The sequence below is a fragment of the Delphinus delphis genome, chromosome 6 (genome assembly GCF_949987515.2).
Source record: "Delphinus delphis chromosome 6, mDelDel1.2, whole genome shotgun sequence".
In the NCBI taxonomy this organism is placed as follows: domain Eukaryota; kingdom Metazoa; phylum Chordata; class Mammalia; order Artiodactyla; family Delphinidae; genus Delphinus; species Delphinus delphis.
Window position 1 is genome coordinate 90,379,507 of NC_082688.1, and position 23,031 is coordinate 90,402,537.

Sequence of the window (23,031 nt, forward strand, 5' to 3'; positions counted from 1 at the left end):
ATGATTTTCTCCAGGTACCTGGATATAAGTTACACAGAGGCAGAAAAGAATGAGAGATAACAATCGAGGGAAAATACAATTAGTATTTTTTTTACCTTTTTCCACTTTCCCGCTCTGGGAAGGCTTCCCAACTCTGGGAAGCCTTCATGGACCTGGCTGCCCTCCCAGCCTCCAGCAGCACTCTGTTATCAAAGAATTCAAAGAAATGGAACATAGATTTCCAACTTATTAATTTAGCAAAATCAAAAATTGTATATAATGTTTTCTGTTGCCAAAGATTTTTGCGATATAATTTGGTTCCATCTTTTGACAAGTAATTTGGCAATGTCTAGCAAGATAAAAATGTTAATAGCTTTTTACACGTTAACTCTAATTCTGGAAGCTTATGCCGATAAATAATTTATAATCCAGAAAATTATTATATAAAGATGCTCATTGTCATGCCATTTGTAATAACAAAAAATTGGAAACACCTTTAATTGTTAACAATAGGAAAACAGTTTAGGAAATTATATCCACTTAGTAGAAAATGACACAGTTACTATATTATAATTACACGATGATGAAGCAAAATAAAATAATGCTTAATAAAGAAAGAATGAAGAAAGCTGACCTAAAATTGTGTCTTCCTTATGACAGTAATTATGTAAACATATCAATATTTATTAAAACTTAAAACCAAAATAAGGTTTTAAAAGCTCTGTACCAGTAATGGGGATTTTATGTTTGTTTCAAAATATTTTTTAACATAACTCTTATAATTTTGTTTTGTCTACTCCTTTTCTTAAGAATTTCTGACTCTTACCTCATTTTTCATTTCATAGTTTCAAATAAAGTCAGCAATTTTATTATCAGAGAAGATTAGACTTATTTGACAGTTCATAATTCTAAGTTATTTGGTATAAAAAGACCATATACATTTGTAGGAGCTTTCAAAATAAAATTTCAAGAATTTTTTTTTTTTTTTGCTTAGTCTTTCCTAGTATGGAGATGAAGCAAACTACCTAAAATTGCTAGCCATTCTTCTTTCATTTTTCTCATTTTATTGATTTATCTTGCCCTTCACAGAAATGATAACAAATGAGTCTGCAGTTGCATCTGCCAATTTCTTAAATCCTCTATTATCCACATTATGAAATCATACTAGTATGAATGCTTCCAGTATTTTCAGAGCTCTTTAGTTAGTATACTTTAGCATTCTGTATGAAGTATCTCATGTAAGTGTAAAATTTAGACTCAACTTCTGGAAGCTTTGATTTCTTAGTTCAAAAGTGAGAGATCCTTAGTTCAACCATATGATTAACAATTACTTGTATAGTAAGAAGCTCCTAAATTATTGTTTTATGGATACCTGGCAGTTTTTTTGCCATTTCTCAGAAGTTCTCTATTAAACACATTCTCTCTCTTTCTCTCTCTCTATCTCTCTGTCTCTGTCTCTGTCTGTCTCTGTCTCTGTCTCTCTCTCTCTCTCACACACACACACACACACACACACACACTGTGATTAAAAGCACAGATTTTGGCATTATGAAATCTAAGGTTCAATTTCCAGTTCTGTAGTTTCTGGGCCACTTCACTTTAGGCAAGTAACCTAATGTCTCTGAACCTTGTTGTTTTCATCTGTAAAATAGAAATTACAATTATATCAGACATTCCTCAAAACATTCGTAATGATTTTAGAGTTTCAGAGTCAGGTAAAAGCAGGCACTCAGTAAATGGCTAGTGCTTTTATTACTTTATTATTATTTCGGTCTTGGTTTTCCTTGAGTCTGTGAGTCCCCATAATGAAATGTAATTTCCAGTAGATTGAGTAACACCTGTTTTCACCAAAAATTTTAACTGAGTTCATTACTTTCTGTGCAACCCAGATTAATTTTCTGCCTCTTTTTCTGTGCCGTATGTAGGTGTTCAGTAGATTTATTTAATAGATGTATGAATGCGTGAACGCGTAGATGAATTTTTAAATGCTTCTTTTTGAGAAGGTAGAACAAATGTGACACAGTAGAACAGATAAGAAAATAATCCATGGAAAAAATGGCAAAGTCATGTATGTGCCCAGGGCCAGCCTAAGAAGAATTGCTTTTTTTTTTTTTTTTAGGAAAAATGTGTTGAATAGCTTATTTTAATTATTTTTAGAAGTTAAGTACAGGGACTTCCCTGGCGGTCCAGTGGTTAAGACTTCACCTTCCAATGCAGGGGGTGTGGGTTCAATCCCTAGTCAGGGAGCTATGGTCCCACATGCCTCACAGCCAAAAACCCAGAACATAAAACAGAAGCAGTATTGTAACAAATTCAATAAAGACTTTAAAAAGTGGTCCACATCAAAAAAAATGTTAAGTACAAAAATTTGCTGATGATTTACATATTTAGGACCAATAAAATAATGTGAGATTAGCTACACTAAAACAGAATGTTGAGCTACATTCACATTAAGTGACATTATATAGTCTAAATTTATGGAAAACTTCTGAGATGGTGAGTGACCTTTGAGCAGAAAAAGACAGAAGGAGAAATGGCCTTTTCTACATTCTATTGTGCCTCTAAGTAAAATGCTTGGTAATCTAGCTACAAAGCTCTATGTCATTTGGCTTTAGGCACCTACTGTGATTTACCTTGTGAAGATCAGATTTTGCCATGGAGAGGATTTGTAAAAGTATCACACGTTCCAGTACCGTTGGCAACCACAGCTACCAAAAACTCCCATTTAAATTGATGAACCTAATATCAGATGATAGTATCATTTCCTTGTGGGTGTTCTGAGGAGAGGTGGGTAGGAAATGTATAAAAGTGAATACTTTATTGACTGAAATAACAATTCATCATTTTGAAAACATAAAATACATTAAAGTTGTTATAGCATCATCCATTAATATTTCACTGTATTTTAAACATGGCCTACAATCAATGTTTTCTGCCCTTTGAAACAGAACCATGCTTGTGGTATGCATTAATCATATAAAAGATGAAACACTGAAAAGAAATTCAGCCTTTAAAGACAATTTGCTTTGATTTATTCAGTGGGTTCTCCTAAAAAGTTAATACCAAGAATTATTGCTTGTTAAATTGGAGTTACAAATTCTTTCAGAGTTACTTAGTATTTTCTTTAATATCAGTATCAAGGAAGGCAAAGCAAATTTGCATATTTATTAGGAAATACAGGCACATAATCATAAAATAAGAAAACACAACGTTTTTATAGACTTTATTTTTTAGAAGTGTTTTAATTTTACAGAAAAATTGAGAAGATAGTATAAAGTGTTTCCATATACACTATACCCATTTCCCTCTCTGATGATCAACTTATATTAGTATGTTCCATTGTTACAATCAGTGAACAAATATTGATACATTATTGTTTACTATAGTCCATACATTAGTCCAGTTCCTTAGTTTTTACCTAATGTCCTTTTTCTATTCCAGGATTTCATCCAAAACATCACATTACATTTAGTTGCCATGTTTCCTTAGGCTCCTCTTGGGTTTGATAGCTTCTCAGATTTTCCTTGCATGACCTTGGCAATTTTGAGTAGTTAGGTTTGCGTAGGATGCCCACTACTAGAATTTGTTTGATGCATTTTTCATGATAATATTGGGATTATGTGTTTTGGGGAGGAAGACCACAAGAGTAGAAGGGTTATTTTGTCAGATCACATCAAGTGTACAAAGTATCAATATGCATTATGAATGCTGAGGTCCACCTTGATCACCAGGCTGAGGTAGTGTTTTTCAGGTTTCTCCATTGTAAAATTAGTGTTTTCCCTTCTCCATATTGTACTTTTTGGAAGGAAGTCAATATGCTCAGCCCACAACTAAGGAATGGAGAGTTATGCTTAAGATGGAGTACTACATAAACTATTTGGAATTCTTTTGCACTGGAGATTTATCTATTCTCCCGCATTTATTTACGTATCCAATCATTTATTTATATCAGAAGAACTCATGGATTTTTATTTTATACTTTGGGTTATAATCTAATTCTACGTTAGTTACTTTGTTCCTCAAATTGCTCTAGTCCTGACCCTTGTGAACTCTTTTCAGTTCAGTGGCTCGTGTGCCACTCTGAGGTATCCCCATCCTATATATTTTTTTGGAACTTCCTTACTTTCTGACACTATAAGATGGTCTTGTATATAAATCTTGTATATTTACTGCCCCAGTCCTAGAATCAGCTACTTCTTCAAGGATAACCAGGTCTTTTTAGTGGAGCACAGTATTAGACAGCAGGATCTGGGTGTGGGGTGTGCTGATTGCTGCCCGGATGTCATTGTTTCTAGATCTTCTCAGCTGACAGAGCAAAGAGATAACATGTGTGTACATTACCCATGTATATGCACACATCTATAAGTATCTCTCTACATAACCATGTGTATTAAGGTAATATGAAGCAATATTAAGCTAAACATGAATGTATATTGATGTTTCCAACTTTAATCTGTTACCACATAGACCATCTTAGCCTCATCTCTTGCTTATCTTTAAATTTCAACTCCAGCAAAACACTTGACTTTTAGAAGTATGGAAATCAAATTGTAGCTACTTTGGGAAGCCACATCATCTAGCAGAATAATTCTGAAAGGGCAAGGTGTATATCATCAAATTTTAATTTACAGTCAGCAGCACTTTGTAACATCCATAGGCCTCCAGACCTCTGCTTCCAAGAAGATGAAGTAGCCCATTTCTCCCAGGTTCTTCCACTTAAAACTAAAACCCTGAACATAACAACAGACAAACATAGGAAGACACTGAAAGGTGGAAATGAGAAGGCAGACTTAACTAGGGACTTTGGGACTTGAGGAATAACATGGTGATGAGTCCCCTGTGTTTCCTGTTGCTTCCCATACATCCTGGAGAGGGTATACAGGAACCCCCAATCAATAACCACCAACAGAACAACAGACGAAAAAGCTTCAAAAAAGAAAACACAAAACCCCCGTTCCCCCTAGCCAAGGTGTGAGGAAAGGGGTTGCCAAAGACAGAAAAGCATTTGGGCAATAATATACACACTACTCGAGCCAAGTGCCAGTGGAATATTGCACCCGTCCCCTATGTCCTGTGGTTTCAGTTGGGCCAAGCTAGGATTTGATCTTCCACACCACCCCACTCCTGCCCTCCAGAAGAGGCAGCGCTCTGATTCGCCACCAGGGCTGTTTCAGTGTGGTGCAGTGGTGAGCTGAGCCTCCACCCCTTTGCATTAGCAAAGAGACTTTCAAAGGTGGTGCCTGACAGGCTAGTTAACACTGGACTGCCCTCACACAGTCGTGGGGTCCAATTGTGGGACCTAGCCTCCGTCTCTCCCTGACATCGATAAGAATAGGATGTTACAGGTTGGAGGGAGTAGGCACCCCACTAACCCCCAACACATGGTGCCAGTGAGACCCAATGGGGTGCTGAATCCCCATAACCGTCCTGAGGCAGTAAGACAGAATGAGATGGCACAAGCAGGGCTAGTTGGCAGTTCTCTTCCTCTTCCCCTGGTGTCAGTGGGGCCAGCAGGTAGCTGACCCTCTACCCACACCCGGCATCAACAAGAAGGAATGAAGTGGGAGGAAGGACAGCAAACACTTCACTTCTCCCCTCCCCTGGTGTCAAGAAATCTACTGGGGAGATGAACTTCCACTCGTACTAAAAGGCAACACAATGATATTAATGTTCCCACTTTTGGGGGGAAGGTGTCAGAAGGGCCAATAGGATAGCTGAACTTCTACTTGATCTGTCTGCAGTGAGAGAATGTAAGTGCCCACTTTTGCTGGGGTATTGACAGTAGGGCCCAATGGAAATCTGTACGTAACCCCCCAGTCCTCATACTACACCTCCAATAGGATGACTTCCTTCTAAAAAGTAATAATAAAATTAAGTGGGATACAGAGTCATGTAATAACTCACAATGTTTAGAATCCAATTGAAAAATACTCATGGCACCAAGAGCCAGGAAATCACAGAATAAATGAGAAAAGACAATAAACCTACACCAGCACTGAGATAAAACATCTATTGAAATTATCAGACAGGGATTTTAAATAAGCTGTCACATAAATGCTTCAGTTAGCAATTATGTGTTCCTTGACGGAAATGGGAAAAATAGAAAATGTAAACAAAGAACTAGAAGTTATAAGAATAAAAACAAATGAGAACAGTAGAACTGAAAAATACAACAATCAAAAAACTTTGCTCAAGAGTAGACTGGAGATTACAAGGCATAGAATCATGAACTTCGAAGAGATCAATACAGTGTACCAAATGTACAGAGAAAAATAGGCTGAGGGGTAGAGATGGGAGAAAGAACAGGATCTCAAGAACCTGTAAACAGTAACAAAAGCACTAACATTCATATCATCAAAGTTCCAGAATGAAAAAAGAGAGCACGTAGGACTGACAAAGTATTCAAAGAAATAATGACTAAAACGTTCCCAATTTTTTAGAAGACATAAGCACACATTCAAGAATCTGAGCAAATCCAAAGAGGAAAACCACAAAGGTATCCTTGTCAAGACGCGTCGTAATTAAACTTCTGAAAAGTAGAGACAAAAAAAATCTCGAAAGTGGACAGGCAGAAACGATGCATCACTTATTGAGAAACCAGTTCCAATGACAGCATATTCCTTGTCTAAAATTATGGAGTCAGAAGCATTGACATAACATTTTTCAAGTAGTAAAAGAAAAGAACTCTCAGCCACAAATTCACACTTTTTATATCCATTTCTTGTTTGACTTATATTAATGGACTACTAACTCATCTTTCTATATCCGGGTCTGCCATCACACTTCTCCAAAAATCTAGTCACAGTATTTCCAGAGTGATCTTTCTGAAAAAGAAACAAATTTTTCTTATAAAAATACCTGACTGTCTTATGAAACTTTTCTCTCTTCTAAGTTACCAGGTAAAACCCTTCAACGGATTCCCATCTTTCTTGGAGTAAAAGCTCCCATCCAAACTCTCTTTGTCCTTTTGGGCTGCTGTAAGATTATCCTGCAGGTTGGGTGGCTCCTAAACAACAGGAATTTTTTTTTCTCACAGTTCCGGAGGCTGCAAGTTCAAGAATAGGGTGCCAGTATGGTCAGATGAGGGCCCTCTTCTGAATCACAGACTTCTCATTGTATCCTCACATGGCAGAAGAGCTTAGGGAGCTCTGTGGGGTCTCTTTTATAAGAGCACTAATACCATAATCATTTCCCAAAGGCCCCACCTACTAATACTATCAGCTACGGAAATTAAGATTTCAACGTATGAATTTGGAGGGGAACACAAAGACTAGACCATAGCACTTACTATACATACATGGACCATGCATGATCTGGCTTCTACCACCCTCTCCATTGTCTTCTTTTCCTACACTCCAGTGAGCATTTCTCTTTTTTTTTTTTTTGCGGTACACGGGCCTCTCACTGTTGTGGCCTCTCCCGTTGCAGAGCACAGGCTCTGGACGCGCAGGCTCAGTGTCCATGGGTCACGGGGCCTAGCCGCTGCGCAGCATGTGGGATCTTCCCGGACCGGGACACGAACCCGTGTCCCCTGCATCGGCAGGCGGACTCTCAACCACTGCACCACCAGGGAAGCCCCAGTGAGCATTTCTTATACTGATTATGAATGGAACTCCTTTCTGGACTGATCCTTAACCATTCATTTTTCTGGCAACCATGAATTTATCTTCTCTTTTCCTCAAAACTTCACCCTTCCTTCATGTTACATATCCATTTCAATTGCCTTCTACAGGAAGCCCTACTGATATCACCAATATACTACTGTCCACAGCATGGATTAACGTCTTACCGTGTCTTCCTATAGCACTCTGTAATATCTTTGACGGTAACTATGGATTTTCTTATTTGAGTGCCACAGTACATTGAATTCTAGGTGGCACTCTAATGATTTTAGTAGCAGTAACACTGCTGCCTAGTTTAACCCGTGACATACTTTAGGTGTTCAATAAATGTTTGTTGAATGAGTGAATGAATGAATGGTCAATTTGAAATCTTAATCATGTTACCTTTCCAAAATCTGTTAAAAGATACCACCGTTTTCCAGAAGATTAGGGATTGAGGACCTTAAACTTGATTTAACAGAGGAAATTTTTACTAATACATCATGCTTAAATACCTCAAAGTAAAACCATAAACCCAGGAATGTAAGGTTATCCATTTGGACTTTCAAGCCAATAATTGATATCTCCTGCCCCGACTGTATTAGATGGTTTCGATGCTCCACTCATATCTCCCCAGCACTCATCCTTCCAGTATATGCTGATAGAATCATGCTGCCACCTGCAATTATCCACCTTAGGGCAGGCCAGAAGTGTACAGGAGTTAATGTATCTGGGTGTAGCTTTCAACCAAGGACAGAGGGGACTGGAAGATTAGTACTTCAGGTTTCTCACCGATTCTTGGGATAACTCTGAGACATGTTCTGTAGAGTTTCACAGAACTCCCCTGAAGTACTGGCAGCAGTTCCCTGCAGGAGTAATTTTTATTCGGTAATGCACCTCTGTTGGCTGCCTTCCATGCCTCCATTCTCAATTCCCACTCCACTTCTGAGTTTTCTGGAAGCACCTCCCAGATGAGCAGTTTGCACTCAAATTATTGCCTCAAGTTCTGCTTCTAGGGGAATTCAATTGATAGCCTCCTAACAACCCAGTGCTCCTTACACAGCCATCACTGGTACAAGTACCAAGGCACGGCACATTACGTATCACTCCTCCTAAATCCTATTATTTTTAAACAGATAGGAAAGAGCATGACTTTGAAGAGAAAAAGAGTTTATATGAGGACAGCCAATGGATAAAGGGAAGGAGAGACAGTGCCATTTGTTTTCCATTAATGATGGTGTGAAATGTATGGGCAGATGGTCTAACAGGTGTGACTATAATTTGAGGAGCCTGCTCCCTTGGTTACAGAAGACTGCTGTTGTTATTATTATGGAACCACAACCTCATGACTTTATTGTTTCTAACCTTCTCCTTTACCCTTAAATCTTTCTGCATCACTGAATTGCAGGCAGTAGATTTATTTTCTCCCTATGGCTCCATCACAAAAAAAGACACACATGTGCGCGCGCGCGCACGCACACACGCACACACACACACACACACACACACAGAGTTTTGTGTATGCCAGTGCTAGAAAAGACAAGCTCGTGGTGCATGTATGCAATGGATATTGTACATTACAGGTCTCTGTGAAATAGTCTTCTGCAGGTTCCTATCTTTATTTTATGAATAATTAACTTTAGTAAAGTTAATTTCCTGAAGATCTTGTTGAAGACTGAAGAAAGGAAGTAAATTGTAAAGAAAAAGACTTTGAAACTTGCCCTTTTTGCCCTCTCTTTGTGTCTTAATGAACAAAGGATAACTGGGCCTTTTTTGAAGCCTTTGCTTGAGTTGAAGACACAAAATGCAACCTGTACTCTTATCATAATATGTTCAGTTCATGAGTACACAAACTTATAAACAGTGAATTTCCCTAAAGTTATTATACCATGTAGAAGATGTTTGCTTGGACGTTTACTTAAAACCAAACCATTGAGGTCTATATGTCCAAATAATTTCCTTCTCTCTTGCTGTCTCCATTTCAGTTTCCTGAGTTTCTGGGAAGGCCTGGTTTCCCCAAAGGAACGATTTCTGGTAGAAGTCTGAAGGTCTGACCCAAGAAAAACAAATCCAGTACAGCCAGTGAATTGAGGACAAGAAGGTTTCCAATCAGGTAGGAACATTTAATCTCATACATTACGATCACCTTAAGTAAGGTGTGCTGATAGCTGGATATGATTTAACTGCTTGGAAAAAGATGCATATATATTATATAACCTACCCCACAAGGAAGGTGTTCTCAATTCCCTTAGAGGTTGTGGTGTTTATCAGAGAGTGCCTTGGGGGAAAATGAATACAATAACAGTATGATGCTTTTTTTTTTTAATTTTTAGCTCATTGTTGCCAAGTACACTTGGTGATCTTGGTGCCTGTGGTTTAATCCCAGGAGGTTAGACAGGTGGAACAGCACATTAACCCTCTTTAGTATTTTCTCCCAAGACAAATCATTTTTATAGGTTGTCTCCATGGTCTTCTAGTTGCTTATCAAAATTAAGCATCAAGTCTTCTAAGTGAGCAATAGCCCCAGTCAGTGTGAGGAAATCAGCTTGGTTCTTATTGGGGCACAGCTTCTTGGTCTTGGCACAAAGTGAGTTCACATAGGGAGTTAGAAGGAGGAGAATGGGGCATGCGAAAGGGGAGTTCTGTGTTCTCATTTACCTATGCATGTTGAAACTCCACTAACAGCTTTATTTTCATTAGCAATTTGTGATAAAAAAACTTAGGGTAAAGGGAATAATGAAGCTGTCCCATTATATGGCAGGACAAAAGATAGTAGTGACATCAAAATCAGGGCCTATCCATCTCGTTTGCAGTTATATACTGAGTGTTTAGCATAGCATTTGACCCCTCATCAGTATTCAATAAGAGGATGCGTGTTGAATGACTTAGGGATGAATTAATGAATGAAAAAATTTAATATGGTAGAAAATGTGTTTTATCCTTGTATTTTCGTGTGTTGACTTCTGTATTTCAAGACCCAGCACTGTAACTGACCCATAGAGTATAAGCAATAAAATTGGTTGAAAGAATGAATGAGTCCCCACTATTCTAAGAATAATTTTAAGACCAACACAGACCCCATATCTGCCAAGGTCTATGACAGAAGTATCCAGAGGTGAAAGCCTGGATCTCAGCTAGTGGTAGAGCTGACAGAATTTATCTAGTTTTCATAATTTACAGCCCATCCCATTACATTTAGGCATAGTACCTACATGAGCCATACAATTAAATGTTGACTGAAAAACAATGCACAACCTAGAAATTGAGAATTATGTTTTATGTGGAGGACATACTGAGGACTGAAATCAGGAGACAGCCTCTCAGATAGCTCTGAGGGACTGTTCTGAAGAGGTAAGGGAGGGCACAGGGTATTTAGAGGTTCTTGCAAAAAAAAAAACCAAGTAGTTGGAACATCAAAAGATTACTGTTAATTAAAGAAACTAGACATCTTAAGTTAATAAATGTAGCACTTTTCTATATATGGTGAGATGCAAGAATCTGGTCTCCTGGAAATCAGTCCCTTGATGTTCACTTTAATTATCTAGGGCCAGTATCCTGTTTTCTCCATCCTGAATCCCCTCAGGGTGCGGCTTTGGGTGTGGCTTCAGTGGCTGATGGCTTGATGGCTATAACATCCTGTGTTACTGATAAGGCTGGCTACCTTCTTTCTCCACATAAATGACTTGAATATGGATAGTAAATCTGTGGATTTGCAAAACGTAATTCTTGGAGCACTTTTATAAGGACAAAGTTAAGGCAATTTCAGAATCACTAGCGGCTAAAATTGCTACTTACACTTTTCCACTGGTAGGTAGTCATCTGCTGTTGCTGTCTTCAGTAATCTGCTGTTGCTGTATTCCCAAGGGATAACAGAAGCCATTTAATTCAAGAAAGAAATGTAAAATTTAGCACAATGCAGCTTCCACAAAACCAAACACACAAACACACACCCAACTCTCGCAGATATGAAGTAGTAATCTAAAATAGAATCCTGGAACTAATTGCAAAACAAGAGCAAATGTACTCATATTGGATCATTTTATACTTTTATTAATGTTTGATACATATATGCATTTATTATTAAAATTCAAAGTTGCTATATGGGCCGCGCGCGAAGACATGGGGGAGAAGCTGGAGCTGAGGCTGGAGTCGCTCTTGGGGATCGATCCCGCCGTCTGCCCGTGGCCGCTGCCGGTCTACGTAAGTGCCGCCCGTCCCCTCCTCCCGGAACCCAGCTCCTCTTCCCCAACGGCGCGCGCTGAGCCCACTGAGAAACGGAGCAACTCGAGTCGCCAGACCCTCTTTGGAGCCCCCCTTCCCGCCCCGCCGTGGTTCTCCGCGGCAGTTTCCAGCCCCCGCGCGCAGGGTGGGCAGAGGGGAGCCGGCGCCGGCCGGGGGGCACAGACTCGGCCGCGGGGACCCCGCGCTTCTGCGGGGCACCCGAGCCGGTCTGCGGTTGGCTCTGCAGGGCTGGGGACCCCGGTCCCCCCGGGCCTGGAATGTCGGCGGGCTTGCCCTTCTGTACTTTAGGATCTGACATGTAGGGTTTCTTTTTCCTGGTAGTTTATTCTTAGCGCTGTCAACGTGCTTACTTTTTTTTGTTTGTTTGTTTTTTTCAGGTCACCCTTTCCTCCCTCTCTCCAGTTTTTTTGTGTTTCTGTTTTGTTTTGTTTTAGTTAGGCATTTTGTCCCTCTGATCTTGAGTGGATGGGCTGGCAGGACACTTGGAGAGGAGGCGTTCTGTCCCCTGATCTTGAGTGGCCTTTGGAAAATGACAGGCCAGACGGAAATGTACACAGGCGTCCGGTGATTCCAGAAATGCAGGGTGTCCGGCTAGGTGGGCGCCCGGCCTCTCGTCCCCCGTGGCGGCGTGGTGCGCGTGTTCCTTGTGTCAGGGTTTACGCTTGGGCCCCGCAGCCCACCTTCCGGAGGGAAAGCGCAGCGGGCGCCTTGGGCCGGCGCCTTTGGGGCGCCCTTTCATGCGCTCGGCTTGCGGGGGACCGGCCTCCAGGCGACCCGGCCCTCGCGCGGGCTCCGTGTGTGTCAGTTTGTGGAAAGTGTGTCGCGGCCGGGGTCGGGGTCGGGACGCTGGGACCACCTGGGAGCCGATGTAGAGGGATATGATTTCCATTTTCAAGGCGCATTCATCCTATGCAGGGAAACAGCCTGACATAAAATTTGCCTAACAAAAAATATATTAACAGGTGGAAAGACTATCTCCCAGTTGAACAGCAGATGCCTGGGACTCATTTCATTGCTTTCAAAGTTCCTTTAAAAAAGGTGAGCAAAAGTTAATACCGTATTCTTCCAGAAATCTGAATTCACCATATAGAGCCCTGGCTCTCAAGCCCGTCGTACTCCATTTTCCCTTTTTATAGCAAATACTTTTTAATACCTCTTTTACTATCCAGAAATGGGATTCATAGACAAATACAACCAACTTTTGTACTTAATTAAAAAACAAAAAAAACAATGCAATGCCCTAACTATAAATAAAGAATAAAGTAATTTATAAGAAAGTAATATGTATCTCAGTATGTAAATGTTTGGGGATGATTATACTAGAAATAAAGAAATAGTCAGTTACTTGTACCATGAATGCAATAAACTATGGACTTTGATTGGTAATGATGTGTCAGTGTTGGTTCATGAATTCTAACAAATGAAGCACACTGGTATGGCATGTTGATAATGGGGAAGGCTGTGTGGGGTGAAGGAGAGAGGGTATAAGTGGGAACTGTGTACATTTTGCTCAGTTTTGCTGTGAATCTCAAACTGCTCTAAAACGAGTCTACTAATTTAAAAAAAAGTATGTGTTGCTGACACTTGAATAACCAAAGAGATCAATAGAACAGGGTACATGTATAAGCCAAATACATGAAAGAATATTTAGCAGTGAAAGCCATCCTTCCTATATGTAGATATTCAAGAAGTATTTATTTCTGTGTCTATTTTCAGGCACTCTGCTTGGAGCTGGCAATACATTGGTAGGCAAAATGGATGTGGTCCCTGCCTTCTGGGAGTTTAGAGTCAGGTTAGGAGACCAACATGAAATAAACAAACACAGAAATAACTATATAGAAGTGAGCTTATTTTCTTCCGTCTAATCTCTCTGGAAGAAAGGATTGTAATATCGCTTGTAAACTCCAGAGGAGGAAACTTTACTTTGAATCTCATATGTTAGCATCACAGGGTTTGAATAAATGGATAATGTAGTACAGGATTTTAAACATATGTTCTTCCTTATTTTATTCTTTCTGACAGAGTTTTGAAAAGAATCTTGCTCCAGAAGAACGTTTCTCCCCCTTGGATCTCTTAACAAAATCCAAGGACAGAATGAAGAACTTGGGCTGATTATTGACTTAACAAATACTCGCCGCTATTACAAGCCAGAGGTAAATGGAAGCCGTAATTGAAAATGACCTTCTTTCTGATACTGTAATAATTCATAGTAGTTCAGTAGTTATCATCTTATGCTAAGGTGAATCCTTCTCTCGTGGGTTCAAAAAGGGAAGCTAGTGGTTTCCTTAAATACACATTTGTAATTGCTGTTTCAAAATGAGATTAAAGATATGAATTGAACTATAGTATTTGGCAGTAGGCTCTAGATATGCTTAAGAAATTCTATAAGCTTCCATGTTCTATATTTTGAAAATGAAGTAAACTTTTAGTAGTTACAGTAGTATCCTAAAAAGAAAGAAAGGTATGTCCATTATGTCTTTAGCACTTATTTTAAGCAGTTGCCTGAGCGTGTTTAAGCATCACTGTAAAAGACAATTGTTCTCTAAGTTTTATGCTTCCTTTTCCTAATGCCTTCTGATATAGTACAGAAACCCATATATTCTCTTGGCCCACGTAGGACATTCCAGTGCAAAAGAATTATCCTTCTTCTGACCTGTTCCATGGCCTTGGGAGACAGTAACACCTAATGTCTTTTAGTATTTATAGAGCAGTTTGCCATTTAGAAAGTTCTTTCATATCCATTGACTTAGTTAATCTTCACAGCAATCCTTTGCTCTTGAAGTGGAAGTAGTACTGCTATCTCCTACTGAGTGCTTACCCTGCACTAAGCTCAGAGGATAGACAACTACAATTACTAATTTTACAGACGATGAAACTGACTCTCGGAAAAGGAAGAATTGAAATTTCAGCTCTGTTATTCCTTTCTTTTATTGTGGTAAAATATAGAGAAATCATATTTATTTTAACCATTTATAAATATGCAGTTCAGTGGCATTAAGTACAGTTACAGTGTTGTGTAACCATCACCGCTGTCTATAACCAAAACTTTTTCATCATCCTCGACAAAAACTCTGTAACCATCAAACAGTAACAACCCCATTTTCCCTCCCACCAACCCTTGGTAACCTCTAGACATCATGTTTTCAAGGTTTATCCATGTTATAGCACGTAACGAAATGCCGTTTCTTTTTTGGCTTAGAAAATCCCATTGTGTGTATATAGACCATAGTTTGTTATTCAACGGTTGATTGACACTTGGTTGTTTTCCACCTTGTAGGTATTGTGAATCATGCTGCTATGATCATTGGTGTACATATATTTGTTCAAATTCCTGCTTTCAGTTCTGTTAGATGTGCAGCATAGGTAGTAGCAGAGTTGTTGGATCATACGGTAGCTCTACACTTAACCTTTGAGAAAGTGCCAAACTGTTTTCTACAGTGTCGTCTTGTTTTTAAACAATTATCACAAATTTTAAGCATATACAAAAGTATAAAAATACTGTGAGTGTTCCTTGTATACCCATGAACTCATCCAGCTTTCTTATTTACCAACTGATGGCTGTCATGTTTTATCTGTACTCCCACCTGTTTCACCCCATTCCATATTATCTTGAAGCAGCTCCGAGACAGCATGTAATTACACCTGTACGTTTTTGGTACGTGCATTTAAAATATAGGACTTTTATTCCTTAATATCATTTTTTAATATTAAATACCCAGGGAGTGCTCAAATTTGCAGTTGTCTCCTAAACGTCATAAAAAATTGTTTATAAGAATTTTGAATTAGATCCCAATAAGGTCCACACTTTGCCGTGGATTGTTAAGTCTCTGAAGTCTTGTTTAATCTATAGGTTCTCCCTCCATGTCTCTCTCACGTTTTTTTCCTCCTTGAATTTTGTTTTTAAAGAAACCAGGTAATCTTTCCCATCTAGATGTCGATGATTACATTCCATGTGTTGGTAACATATTCTTCAGTCCTTTTATTTCCTGTAAATTGGTAGTTGATCCGAATGAAGCTTGCATGTTTTGTTTTGGCGAGACAGTTTCATAGGTGATGATGTGTTCTTCCATGGAGACATATATAATTGTGTCTTTCTGTGGTATTAGCAGTCACTGATGATTCATAGCTACATCCATTAATTCAGTTGAGGCTTCAAAGAATGGTGAATTCTGTTGTTCTTTTTTTCACTTATTAGCTGGGTATATTTGTACGAGGAGAAGATTCCCCTCATCAACTGTTTGGTTGCCCAGTTGTAGAGGCATGATTCTCTTCTTTTATTTAACAGTTTTCAGAATAATGAGTTAATTCACAAATATCCTCCAGTGGTGAGCAGTTTTGTAAAATTTTATTTATTCCTATCACCGTGGACTCTGTTACAGTTATTATTCTAACTGAGGCCCTGTCTTTGGCCAGTTGGAGCTTCTCGGTGACTCCTGAGTCCTTTTGACATGACATCAGTTGTTTCTAGACTTTTTCAGTGGTCAGAGGTAGGAAATATGTATGTTTGTTTTTAATATTTTTAAAATATGTCATAGGTTCCTGCTGCTACTTTCCATTTAAATTCAGAACTAGAGAATTTTCACTTATCCTTTTCTGTCTTCTATTGATAGTCTACTTTCTCCCACCTCAAGAATACCAGTTCTCAACAATGCCTGAAATTGCCTCTATTTCCTAATTCGAATCCAAGTTCTTCTGACTGTGTTCTACTACTCTCCTTAAATCACAGCCGCTTTATGGCCCTTGAAATGTAAGATAGAACATAAGTGTAGGTAGAACTCTTTATATCATTTTGAGTTACATGTGCATTCATTCACATAGATTTGCTTTTCCTTTTGCATGCCTGGTAACTGTCCGTTCTGCAGTTTTAATGAAAATCAAGTGATAATTACTGGTTAAAGCAGCTTTGGAAAAAATGGCTCTCATCAGAATGACTGACATACAAAGTTTAATGTACTCTCCTGGTTTATAGTCTGCCTTCTCTAATTAATTTTTTATTCTTTCCCTACAAAGGAAATAATACATATTTTCATGGTTTTGCCTTATAGGACTTACCAGAAACTATTCCTTATTTAAAAAGTTGTACAATTGGGCATCAGGTGTCAGATGACGACGCTAGTTTTAAATTCCAGTGTGCTGTTAATGGGTTTCTGAAAGAACATAAAGATAACGGTGAGTTGCTTTTGTTTTTGTTTTTGTTTTTCCTTTACCTGAACTTTGGTATGCATTTTGAGTGGACTTGGGGGTTTTTAACATTTTTAATAGTTCTGACATTAGTGTCAAGTTGTGTTTGGTAACATTAAGGTGGAAATGTCAGATGGTGCTAATAGAGTATGGTGTTTTTCCTGTTTATGGTCACAAACAATTTAGTTTAGTTTGGAAAGTGATTTTTGTGAGAAATATGAACTGAGCTAGCTTACTTATCTCTTTTTTAAAAATTTGAATGGAAAATACATAAAAACATAAAAATGTTCTTTTGTCCTATTTATTGGTTGAGAGGTGGAAGAAAAGGTTAAGACTCTCGGGTTCTTAGCGTACATAAAAGAGAAAACAAAAAGCAAAGGTTCCGAGTGAGACAGATCCCTAGAAGCAAAACAAAACAGAGTGGACCAGAAGAGCGGCTTCCTCATCATATATGTGTTGAAGATATTTTTGCCGCTTTTACACTTCGGTGCAAGTGAGGAAGAACACTACCACCTCTTATTCTTATCTTCAGACAGGAAGAACTTAAAAGGCTGGTGTTTTCTTGTTTCCGCTTTAAGATCTACTCTGTTGATAGTAGGTCTTAATAGCGTGTGAATTTTAAGGATCCACTTGCCTTTTTCTAGCATCTAACTAACAGAAGGAACGTGGTGTTTGCTATGTTTTAAGGCTGAGGAATCTTTTGTCTTTGGAACACCACTGACGCCCATGCGAAAGTGTTCATTTTGTCCTCTTTCTAAATTTAGCCTGAGGAGTGTGCACTTTATTAAATAAACATAACAGACAGTAAATATTCCGTGTATATATAAAATGATGCACGTATATACATAAAACAGGGAGTGGGGAGAAGGAATAGAGATGGAGGTGGGAAGATAGGGGATAGGAGGCGAGAGAGAGAGGGAGAGACGGGCATTTCAAGATAAATTTTCATTCTATAACCTGGTTGCTTAATGCAGGTACTAGCTCTTAAATATCTTAAGCCCTCTTCACAGATCTTCCGTGTACTTTAGCTTTAAAACTTGAGAGGCTTGGCCTGTCCTGTGATAACCAGGGTGTCTAGAAAGGAGGCAAATTATCTGATTTGTTTAAACTGTAGTCACAGAAATGTTCCCTCTTAAGATGTTAGGGCGCAGCTGCCGGCCTACTCACTTCCTCCAGGCTCCTTTGTGTGTGTTCTGTCTGTTCCGCGTGGGCTAGAAGATCCTTACAAGTGCATGAGAACACGTTTGTAAACCTTGATTGTTCACATGTTATACCAAGTGTAGTCCATTGCATATGCTGACTCCTCTGTGGGTCTTCTGCATGCAGTGGGCTAACTTCACCATGCTGTCTGCCATTGCAGTCTCAGGACCTTAGTTATGATCCATTGGTGACTCTCCTCTGCTGTAAGGCCCTCCCACAGGTGCCAGGCTCACTGATAATGAGGAGGAGACTATACTATGCACTCCCTAGAATTGGTAGAGACTCAGAAAATAAATTGTTTCAGTAAACACCGAGAGCCTTATAGGTTTGTTGTTAGGGCACGGGGATACAGAGGTGAGTAGAAGTCTTTGTTCAGTAGCAACTTACAGTTATCTAGGAAGAGAAACATGTAGTGAGTATAAGTGGGTTAATTATGATAAAAGAATCAAGTGCAGCAGGAACATAGAGGAGAAATTGAGGAAGGCCTGACTGAGGAGACAGCGTTTGAGCTGGGCTTGGGGGAAGAGGATTTTGCCGGAATGAGGAAAGGACAGCCCAGGTATTGGGGACAGGTACAGAAGGCACAGGGCTTGAACTTGTGCTCTGGAGGGGCAGCCTCTGGTGTGACTAGAGGGTAGTGTGAAAGGGCAAAGAAGTCATACATTGATTTTCAGCAAATATTTGTATAACACCTTCTAAATTGAAGGCACTGTTCTAGGAAGTAGGAAGAGAACAAAGTTCTTGCCCTTACGTACTTTCCATTGTAGTGGGGGAGAGAGATGAATAAATAAGTCAATATATGGAGTGTCAAGCGGTGGTAAATGCTTTGGAGAATAACAAAAGAAGATGAAGAGGTGAGGGAATGTGGTAGGTGATCAGGGAAGTCCCCTCTATTAAGATGTCGATTGAGCAGAGCCTTGAAGTGAGAAACAAGCCATTGGCTATCTGGGAGAGTGGAGATGGGGTGGGAGGGTGTGTTCTGGGAGAGTGGAGATGGGGTGGGAGGGTGTGTTCTGGGAGAGTGGAAATGGGGTGGGAGGGTGTGTTCTGAAGCAGAAGGAATAGTAGGTGCAAAGTCCCTGAGGCACGACTGTGCTTGGCATGTTTGAGGAATAGTAAGGAAGCCAGTGTGGCTGGACAGGGGAAAGTGAGTGAGGGCAGGGCAGTAGAGAATGAGATCAGGGGAGGCTGGCAAGGCAAAGGAGGGAGGTGGATGATGTAGGTCCTTGGAAGTCATAGTTTGAACTTCTAATTCAGTTGGAGAGACAGACTGATACTTGTTTATAAAGAGTTCTCAATGCTATGCTAACAACCTGGGCTGTATTCTGTGCTAAGTGAAGATGTTCAAGCAGCAGAGCAATCCAGCCAAGTTTATATTTTAGAAAGATAACAGCGTCACTATCCAAGACACGTTGTAGACTATGTATATAGTATGTGTATAGTGTGCTGCTCTTCTATAAACTACAGGATACCTGTTACGTACAAATACTTACATACAAGATACAAGTGTGAATGTAAGCACTTGGGAAATATCTGGAAGAACCACACAAGGAACTGGGAGAGTCGGACAACTTTCCATGTCCCGTATGATTGGAATTCTGAAGGGTACACACACGAACTAATGGACGTGTGCTACCAGCCTCCGGCTAAGGAGGGAAATTGCAGGCATCAGATCAATCAAGCGCGTTAATCCGCCTGCGTGCTGAGAGTCATCTCGACACGCCCCGCGGTGGCGCATGCGCGGTAGAAGGAGGTCCGTGAGCTGCGTGGGCTTGTGCCTAGGCGCCTGTGGTTCGTGGCCTTGTGCTGGCACCGGGGACGCCGGGTTGGCGACTTTGGCACTCCTGGCGTTGGGTGGGCGGTATCTTGGGGGTGACATGAGCCAGTTCGTCGGCCTCCCGGAAAGGTAATACGCCTTGGCCCCTGGGCGTTGCCGGTGGAGCTCAGAGCCCCTGGGCCTGGGCTTCGTCTCTTGTGCTGTCGCCTGTCACAGTGGCCCCCGCGCGCTGGCCCGTCCGCGCTGTGCTAGGGGGTACTGGTCATCTCGCGGCTCAGTTCACAGTAGCTGAAAGGGACAGTGTGTGATGTTCTGGTTTCTCCCCATCGTTTTAAAAGGGAGGCTCTGGCCATTGCTCCTTGGGTAAAATGCAGGGGGACTGCTTTTTAAGATGGGACTGTCAGTGTTGGGGACCCTCCTAATTACCAGGATGGAATCCCCTTCAGTTCCTCAAGCTGTGTTGTTTAGGCACAGAAAATGTGAGTAATAGTCACTGGAACTAAGTTTGAGTGAAAAAAGGCACCGGTACCGCCGAATTTTCCATCGCAGCAGTTGATCTGTGTTGTCTCTTGGAATTATAAAGGGCGTACAGTTGCTTCCTAACCGGTGTCCTTTGAGAGCTCTACCTCTGTACGTTCAAAGGATTAATTTTGAGGCTTTGCTCATACGTGTAGTAAACCCTTTAATTCCCTAAGACCTTCCTTTCCTCCATCTCATACCCCATTAAGCCCGCTTCAGTTTATCTCCTGAATTTCTTCTGAATCTGTCAACTCTTCCTCAACATCCTAATACTGAACTTGCCTGTCTGTTGCAATGAGGTCCTAACCAGTGTCCATATATCTTGCTTCTTCCAATCCATTCTTCACACAAGAAACCTTAAAAGCAAGTTGGGACATTGCTCATAAACATGGCTCAAAAACATTGTTTTGGGAATAGAAAACAAACTGTTGGCCTTTAACACTCTGCGTGGTCTAGAATCCTGTCTGCTTCTCTGCTACGTGGACTCCAGCTTGGTGCCTCTCCAACTTTACTATGGGTATGCCTCTCTTGTGGATCTTGTTAAATGCAGGCTGTAATTCAGTAGTTCTGGGTGGGGCCTGGATTCTGTGCTTCTAACGAGCTCCTAGGTGATGGTGACCCTGAGAGCAAGGGTCCAGCTCCTGCCTTTCTCCCTTCTTTCTGGAAGAGCAGGACGTCTGCCCCCCCACCCCGGGAGGAGAAAACATCCGCAACGTGACTACTAGTAACCAGCTTCCCTCACAGGCAAGGGACCTTTACCACAGCTCCCTACCATTTTGTCTGAGGCGCAGCAAGCCAAAACACTGACACGCTGAGGTTTGCAGCAAAGAGGAGGTTTATTCACAAGGCAGCCAAGCGAGGAAGTGACGTGACAATAGGTCTCAAATCCGCCTCCCCAAAGGCAAGGGGCTTGGGGTATCTATGGGATAAAGAATAAAGAAGCAGGGCAGTATGAGGCATAGGGAGCATGAGGAAAGGTGATTGGAAAAAGGTGTGCTCATCATTGTTCTGAGCTGGTGTAACTAGGCTACGGGGCTCAGCACATTCTCGGGCTGTAGTTTTCGGCCCTCTGATGGCAGGAGGTCAAAAGGCACTGGCCCAGGTGGAAGATCGGTGGTCCTCTCCAGTCTCAACCAGCTCAGCCTAACTAGACACAGCTGATTCCAAGTTCCTGGACAATACCCGGGGCAAACATCTTATTGCTTATGCTACATGCTATTTGGAGGACGTGCAAGTGTTCAAGCTACCTTGAGGAGTGAAGACAGGATTTGACTAATCCTTACACGTGGTTTCGCCTCCAGATGAGCAGAAGAGGCCTGTAGGCTGAATCTGGCTCCTGGCACCTGGAATTGGAGGCAGATGGTTTAAAAACAGGCTCTCCCACCCTCTGTGTTATCTTAGGTAGATAGACTGTTGAACCTTCCTGTGTGCCTGTTTCTCCACCAGCAGCATGGGGACACTCAGAGTCCCTCTCTTGGGGGCTGTTATGGGGGTTCAGTGAGATATAGATGCATGCACAGGCACACGGGAGACACCCAGTGTGTGTTAGCTTCATGCTTACTTTTATTAGGAGACCAGTATTGTTAGAAGATTTCTGGTTTGGACAACAAATTAGATAGGTGGTCATTACTATAGTTTATGCAACAGCAATTCACATTACCATTTGCAAAAAAGCAGTTGGTTGTCCAGTGGGGATTATAAACATCCATTTACCATGAGCTACTGAACAGATACTTTACACAGTAACTACTTCAAGTACTATTTAAGATCAATTCTCTATGTTGTCTTAAGCAGTTGTTAACCCCCAATTTCGTGAATAGTACCAAGTAAGGCACTTGAACATCAGCTAGAGCAATCTATTTCACTTAGCAAGCCTAAAGTTATAGTTCAACAATTTTATTTACTGTTCTATGACAAAAATTACTCTCAACAGCTATGCCCTGGATAAGTAATCAGCTAAAGCTAGTTTGACTGACCAAATCTGATTTACTGAGTTAATAAGCCAGTTGATTTAGAAAGGTCTAATGTATATTTCTCATCCATTCAGCATTAAACTGTTTCCCATGCCTAAAATGTCTTTTTTCCCATTCGTACATATCCAAATTCCTACTTCTGTGCCGTAGGGCTTGGCTGAACTACAACTGCCTTTAGTGACACTTTTCTCACCTGCACAATTGGAGATAATTTTAGTCTCCTCAAGACTCCCACGGGGTTACCTCTGTTGTGACACTTGACGATTTGGTGGCATATTTTATTTTATTTTATTTTATTTTATTTTATTTTATTTTACTTTACTTTAAATAGCCTTCCATTACTCCGTGCACATCAAACAGTAAATGCTTTCTCCTAGTAAAGGTGCATAACAATTTTCTGAACTCTTCTGCTCTGGGCAAGATTCATAAATACACCAGGCAAACATAGTGAAAGAGGAGACAGTACTTGTGTTATATTCAGTTGGGTCTTGATACCTAAGTGTGACTCTTAACCAAGGATTATGCAGTAATTAAGGACACAGGTTAAAGTTGTTTAGAG

General features: G+C 40.5%; 1 long non-coding RNA gene across 1 annotated transcript in view; it reads left to right on the forward strand.

Moving 5' to 3' along the window:
* The window catches only part of LOC132427508 (uncharacterized), a 33,927-nt gene that overhangs the window by 7,193 nt on the left and 3,703 nt on the right, over positions 1-23,031 (forward strand). Inside the window, exons 2-6 of the long non-coding RNA XR_009519927.1 lie at positions 9,566-9,693; positions 11,674-11,780; positions 12,785-12,860; positions 13,845-13,975; positions 16,868-16,991. This is a non-coding gene — a long non-coding RNA (uncharacterized lncRNA). The remainder of the gene's footprint in view (positions 1-9,565; positions 9,694-11,673; positions 11,781-12,784; positions 12,861-13,844; positions 13,976-16,867; positions 16,992-23,031) is intronic.